Below are 7495 nucleotides of genomic sequence, written 5' to 3'. Positions count from 1 at the left end.
AGACCGGGAGAGAAAGGAGCCCGCCGCGGCCTCCGGACCCCCCCCCCCTCAGAGGACGAAGACTCCCTCCCTCCCCCCCCCACCATTTTGAAGGGGAAGGGGCTCGTCCGCCTCCCCCTCCTCGAGCAGCCACGGCGGACCCTGCTAATCTCCCTCCCCTCAGGACGGGAAGCAAACGGGCCCTCCTTCCCCGGTCACACCGGCACATCGTTCCTCTCGCAGACGATCCGCCCCGGAGAAGGGGGACGGGTGTAGCGATCACCCCGCGCCTCATCCCAAAGACCAGGCCTGTTTCAGGCCTTCTCTCTCGTATGCCTTCCTTCCTCCCCCCCCCCCCCCACACGCAGCCATTTTGTTCTCCTCCCCGCCCAAGCAGCCGACTTCCATCTCCTCACACTTCCCGTCAGGGCGACTCAAGGCGGCCTCCTTATTCAGCACACTCACTTCACTTGTTTCCGAGGAGACCAACTGCAGCCCCTCCCAAATTACGATCCATCTGTCTCCCCCACCCCAGGGATCGTTGGCGTAAATGGCCGCTGGCGCCAGAGTTCGCTTTTAGGGTAGGTATATTGGAGCTTATGGCGCACACTGGTCTTCAGGGACTCTCCGTAACGTTAGCATCCCACGGAAGACGTGTTTCCCGAGCCCCACAGGACGAGCCAGACACGTGCCCTACCGTGAATGTTCGTAAGAATAGTAGGGTTGGAAGGGGCCTAGAAGGCCATCGAGTCCAACCCCCAGCTCTCAACGCAAGAATCCTCCTTAAAGCATGGGAGTAATAAACTACACAGAAAAATATATCCTTGGCTGGCCAATCCCAACAAGAACAATGTTTATTTTACTTGCAGCTGCTAACCATGGATTGGCTTTCAATGCCATGAAGCACAGTATCACTTTGGATCAACTGGCTGGTTTCATTCCTGTTCAATTGGTTTCAGAATCAGCTTTGTTGGGGGTGGGACTGCTGCAGTGAGGAGGGCTTCCATCTTGCCCTCTGTGCTGTTTATTATCTGCATGGAACCAATATGCCAACTTCTCTCTTCCATCTTTAGGTTGGTGTCATCAACAGGTACTTGAAACCAGGAATAGGCTGGATGACTGTCAATAAACTGAGCTCAATCTACGTAAGACCGAGGTACCATTAGTTGGAGACATAGTTGTTTCATAAGTTAAACTTATGTTCCCAGGGGGAATAACAAAATGTAATACGAACTACAAAGTTGGAATTCAGTCTGATCTGGATGGGATGGCACAGCACTCCCTCTGAACTGCAGGAGTGGGTGCCCTGTGGGCTGAAGGCCACACATAGCCCTATGCAGGATATCAGTTCAGACTTCTGGCAAAAGCAGCCTGTCCCTTCCCCCAGCAAGTTGCTGGACTGAGGGGAGAGTGGGGGGCGAGAGAGAATTTATTTTTGGCTGTGCTCACTACCAGCATGTGGCCTCTGACAGATTAGCCCTAGGGAATGTGGCCCTCAATAGCAAAAAGCTTCCCCAACCCTGCTGTCATTTGGGCGACCTATTTCCTCTAGCTTTAGAGATGCACGCCCAGGTGTCTTTCATAGCACATTTTTACCAGCTTCTTGGAAAAACAGGACTAAGGCCATAACTAGACCTAAGGTTTATCCCTGGATCATCCAGGGGTCAAACCTGTTCACCTAGGTGACACACAGGGGATCCAGTGCTTAGGCAGGGGCGAACCCTGGATGATCCCAGGATAAACCTTAGGTCTAGCTGTGGCCCATGTCAGCTATTCATACTCTGATAACTTCCAGATAAGGCTACTGCAATGGATTCTATATGGGGCTGTTTTTGAAGCCTTTTTGGAAACTTCAGTAGGTTCAAAATAAAATGGCTAGGCTGCTAAGCTTCCAATCTTACAATTCAATTGTTCATCTTAGCTTTTAAGACCCTAAATACCCTGGGACTGAGGGAGCTTTGAGATGTGGTGGGCAGCAACACTGAGCAGGGCTTTATTCAGTTACGCCATCTTGCTTTGCCCCACCATCACTGCTCTTCAGTTACAATTGACCTAAGAGCATTTCATGGAATTGATTTTATTGCTGCTGATTTTAGGCTGTTTTATAACTTACAGCTTTTATTGTCTTTTAATTTTTAAATCATTTAAAAAAGCTGTTAGCCACCACAGGAGTCTTTGAGAGATAGGATATAGTTTAACAAAAACATAACAAAATAAACAGCCTTCTGTGTTATCCATTAAACTTTATAAAGCAACTTTATTACAATTTAGTATGGAATATTAAGTGTGACTAAAATTCTTAGAAAGCTTCCAAATGAGACTCAACCATAGTTCCATTTAATAAAATAACTCCATAAAATACAGAAAATTGCAGAATTATCAAAATTGTAACTGAAATTGTACAAATAAGGGAGAAGAAAGGAAAATTGAATTAAGTTGTTTAGAAAGCAATCCTATGGCCCCTAGACAGTGGGGCCATAGGATAGTTTGGATTCCTAGATCATAGGTTGGAGTCCAAGCTCTCCTCCCCCACAGCCAGCACAGAGGCAGCTGCCTCTACAAGCTCACAAATGCAAGCTCAGAGAGGAGGCAGTCCTGGGGGCAGTGTGGGAGAAGACAGGCAGGCGGTTTATGAATAATAATAATAATAATAATAATAATAATAATAATAATAATTTCTTACCCACCTCTCCCTTTGGATAATCCCCTGGCTGCCCCAGCCTCCTTTCCTCCTGCTTCCCTACACCTCAGCTAGACAGGCGAAAACAGCCGTCTGGCTAAACTGCAGGGGGTGGGGGCAGCGCAAAAGCGAAGATCACCTCCACGCTCCTCCCGCTTTGCATACGCTACCCCTTAGCCCCCGAGTTCAAAGGCTGACAGGTGTCCCGATAGGACTTGCACTCTTAACTGTCTATTAAGTTATATGTTTATGATCTACACAAGTATAGATGTTTCAATATAGCCTAGACTGCAATCCTAAATACATATCTTAGGAAACAAGACTAACACAATTAACATAGTGGTACTTACTTCTGAGTAAGAATGTACAAGATTGTGCGTTTAATGTTGGACATTTTTGTTTGCTTTAATCTTAATTAAGAATTACTGTTTTATATTAGACAGCTTCCTTTCTTTATGTGGAAATTGTTTGTGACCCATAGACAATCTATATTGCATAAATTAATGGAAATATTTAATAAAAACACAGTAAAATCAATATAAAACCAGTTAAAAACAATAACCCTATAATATTAAAACACAGCTATAAAAACATCATCACTTCACTAGTAAGCTAATCATTAGAAGCCCTCACCTTGGAAAGGCCTGCTACAAGAGTTTTCACCAATTTTCTGAGGGTAAAAGCCGTTGGTTTGAGTGGAATTCTGGAATGTGCTACATCTTCCACCTCAATAAGGGCAACAGGCTCAACAGTGGTGCTCAGCAACCACTCCTATAAGTGACCCTTAAAACTGCAGCAAATCAGAATATATTCACCAGTGAGAAAGGCTCAGACATGCCCCATTGTAATGAAAGCCGAGTGGGTCGGTGGAATGCATTCCCAAGCTGCTTGGAAAACAAGTCATCTGCACTGGCACCATTAAAGAGTGTTCCGATAGGAATCTCCTAGAGGGAATCAGGGAATTGATATATCCCTGGTTTTTCAGTCCAAATATATCCAATTGGGGTCTTAAGATGTTCCATTAAAAAAGCCTCAATTTAAAATACAATGTTTTAAGTTCTCTTTTAATACCAAAATAGAGTTAAACATATAAATAAGTCTGAATATGGTTGCACAAAGGGCCAATTCATACTGAAATACAATTCTGTATGTTAGGAACCAGTAATTTGCAGCTATTTAAGCTCAACGCAGTGTTTCTAATGTTTGTATTTTAATCCTGCTTTCATGTAGCCAATAATGTTCATTGTTAATTTGTTATCCCATGGTCCGATTTTGCTTCCTGATAAGTGTCTCACCAATGCTTTGAAGATTTACAGTACCTGTTCCTTGAGTTCAAATGCAACACAAAGTTCCAGTGGCTACAAAGCAACAGTTTCCCCAGACCTATTCCCCTAGATACATTTACAATTAGAAATCAAGCTTTCCCCATTTATTCTTTTGCAATCTGAAATGCATCAACAGTTGTGAAAAAGTGCACTTTCATCTTGGGGGACTTATGTTCTGGTGGCAGACAGTGCTAAACAAAGTTAGGAGTACGTGTTTTTTCTTCTCTTTGGAATGTCTGAAATTCCTGCAACAGAAGAGAGCTATTTCCATTTGTATTTCTCACTGAACTTTGGTGTGACTGCACTCTTGCAAAAGCTGCTATTTTGCACCACTGGTTGTTAAAGAGACAAGACAGAATCTTACAAAATTGTACAAGACTTTGATCACTGTTCTCCCTTCCCACACACACACTGCCTCAAAATAAGCCAAGTATGCCAACAGCTCTGCAAGTACTTAATTTGTGCTAACATTTTCCAGAGATTTAATGCCAAACACTATCCTCTTCCAAGACTTAAAACTTTGCATATATTTGAATCTTAGATCCCAACAGCTAAAGCACCAGTAATATAATGGAATTCTGTATCATCCTATACACAGCTCCAGTTCCCAAACACCAAGAATAGGCATGAATATCAGCAGTTGCCAGACTAGCCGTGGAAGCACTGGTGGATTTTTCACCCAGGCTGTGAAAGCAATTCAGTTGGCCCCAGAAGCATGGCCCAAACCATCTCCTCCGTTCTCTATTTGTGCAATGTAAGGTAAGTGTCTGCATCTTCAAGACGTGTATTTCGTGGTTTGTGAGCCATTAATAGGGTTATCATGGGACTCTGAAAGATGCCAACAAATTCCCAAGTATATCCTCATGGTTTACCTTTGATCTGCATTATTATTATTGTTATTATTATATTTATTTGTATCCCGCCTTTTGCCCAATACTGGGACTAACAAATACTTACAATATTTGATCAAAAGTACAAACTATCAATTTGGAGAATGGATCTTTTTTCCTTAACTTGGAAAGACTCACTACCATTGCCAGTTCTTGTGAGGCGAGCCAAACAGTCCAGCATGCCTGTAGAACCCCACTACTGCATTGCCTGAAAAGAAGAATGCTGGGACACTAAAATTACTTCATGATGACTGGACCGTTACACTTAAAACCAGTTCCACCAGTAGAATATTCAGATATTCCCAATTAAAAGAGGCAATTTACATTCTTGCAGTGTTTCCAAAGCAAACAAGTGCCAGGCAGAAGTGTGTGTGATAACCAGCTCTTCATTAAAACTCAACACTTTAGACATAAATTCAGGGAATCAGCCAATCCCACTACCTTACACCAGATCTTGGCATCACTTTCCAATAATTTATCATATTGGATTAGGACTCAAAGCAAAGTTTCAAGCCTCAGGAGAAGGGAGGAGAGGAAAGGCTTAAGTCCATACCTGTAATGTCACCACTGTGGCAGGAAGAGAAGTAGCACAACAGTATGACCCTGTTCAAATAGCAGTGTAGTGTGCAGTACTCCCACACCAACATCATTCCTGATTCTGTAGCTTGAAGAGCTGGAAGTCCTCCAAATAAAGTGAGCTAGCAAGTACCAAGCATTCCTTTTATAAATACCCCCGTGATTAGCAAAAGATCTCTTCTCCCCTCTGGGGAGCAGTATAGGAGGTGCAGTGAAAGCAAAGAGACACGTGACACTGCTTGGGAAACAGAACTGCAACAAGATACCTCACCAGCAAGGGTGCCAACAAAAGGCAACCCTTTCCAGTACTAGAAAAGAAGCGACTGCCTACTTTTATGACAGGGTGCTTTACATCTCTTTTCAAATCAGCCTGAATATAAAGAGGAAAAAATGAAGCGCTATAAATTCCAACCCCTCCAATTGGCTCAGCTTCCCAATTTTCTTTCTTCTGATGGAGGCTCTCTCCTTTATTTTGTCTGGGTAGAAACGCAGAGGAAAGGGAGTTTGCAAAAATAGTAATTATATTAAGTCACCAGCAAGTAAGTCCTCTGCCATTCCACAGCCCCTACAATTTCTCTCAATATAAATAACTCAATCCTGACACACTTCCCTTTATTTCATGGTACAAAACATTCTGTCAAGTTCTACACTCAGATATAATAAATACATATATACATGCGACACCCTCCTTTATTCTGATTGCCAATGCTACTGTTCAGTGCCCAAACAAGAATTCTGCTTAAATCTTCCTGTTTCGCTTCAAGGCTACATTATACTTCCATACCCAACAGTATCTGACTTTTTGCCACCACTACAAACTTTAAAATGCTTTCTATTCTTCCTCATTCCAGAGTGAGGGTTTTTTTTCTGCATAGATTAACTCAACCCACTTCTTCAAAGTTGGACTTTGGGAAGAGAACTCTCTTCAGTCAACTCCAATTCTGAGGCTGAACATCCTATGTAACCAAACAGGTGTCTTGTTCAACCTCTACCTGCCCGAGGGGGGGGGGAATCTAAGTTAATTTTCCACAATCTCTGTAAATGGTTAACTCTACTGCTGAGTTGGGATTCTCCTGCCACCTTTAAAACACAATCTCCATGTAGTCAACAGCTATTGTTTCTTGTCCTGTCCTCACCAGGTAGGAAGAACAATAATTCTTTTAAAGATCTTTTAAGTATTTAACTAAAACTATGAACATATCACTGCAATGTTTTATCTTAGAAAACAATCAGTCTCTTTCACATCTTCCATGTGGCTCCTCTGTTCAAACCCAATCCACTGATTCCAGGAACCACACCTATCCCGCAGCTGGAAAATAAACATGTAATTCCCTGGAAACAATAATGCATTTTAAGATGCCCAGGCAACTCTGAATGGGATTCTTTCTAGCCCTACTCTCTTCAGTATTTTTTTTTACCAAATGAACTGCCTTTTCTTTATATTTCCACACAACACCCCATTCTACAGTATACTTCCTGAACTCTTTCCCCATCAAAAATTCAAATCCATCTCCCTATCCGTGTTTTGCCCCACTATAGATTTAGCCCAACGTTTTCCAATCCAAGAATATCCACAGCTCCAAAGCACCTCTCTTTTATATATTAAAAGCTTTAAAGCCCCCCCCCCCCCCGATTCTCCTCCTCTCCATTTCTAGCTCCCTTTTTAGGGAACTTTTAAGGTCTCCAGGCGGCCATTTTTCCAAATCCTAATCTAGACCCTCTCCCCGAATTCGTTCGTTCCCTGAATCCCAGGATGGACTCAGCGCGTCCCCCCGCCCCAGCCCCCTTTTCCTTTCTACACACCCACAGCCCGTCGGTGCCAGACCTGCCCCCTCCCCGCCGCTTCTAACTCCACCCCTTCCATGCTAGGGCGGCCGCGGCCCCCCTGAAACAATCCAGGTTCCGAGGCACGCCCAGGATCTTTCTCAGCAGCCCCTCCCATTCCAAGTCCTCATTCCCCGCGTTCCTCAAAAATGCGCCCGGACGCCAGAAGCCCCCTCCCATCCCCGGGGACAAAGCCGCCTCGTTCACTCGAGCCAGCCAGG

At 43.8% G+C, this 7495-nt stretch overlaps 1 long non-coding RNA gene across 1 annotated transcript; it reads right to left on the bottom strand.

Moving 5' to 3' along the window:
• Positions 1-2216: 2216 nt before the first annotated feature.
• LOC134409570 (uncharacterized) lies at positions 2217-7072 on the bottom strand. Its single transcript, XR_010026193.1, has 2 exons — positions 4942-7072; positions 2217-4229 (listed from the first exon to the last, which is right to left on the bottom strand). It is a non-coding gene; the product is annotated as an uncharacterized LOC134409570 (long non-coding RNA).
• Between the last annotated feature and the right edge of the window lie 423 nt (positions 7073-7495).

Source organism: Elgaria multicarinata, chromosome 16 (assembly GCF_023053635.1).
Source record: "Elgaria multicarinata webbii isolate HBS135686 ecotype San Diego chromosome 16, rElgMul1.1.pri, whole genome shotgun sequence".
NCBI lineage: Eukaryota > Metazoa > Chordata > Lepidosauria > Squamata > Anguidae > Elgaria > Elgaria multicarinata.
Note: the sequence above shows the minus strand (reverse complement) of the source record. Positions and strands in the feature narration are given on the sequence as shown.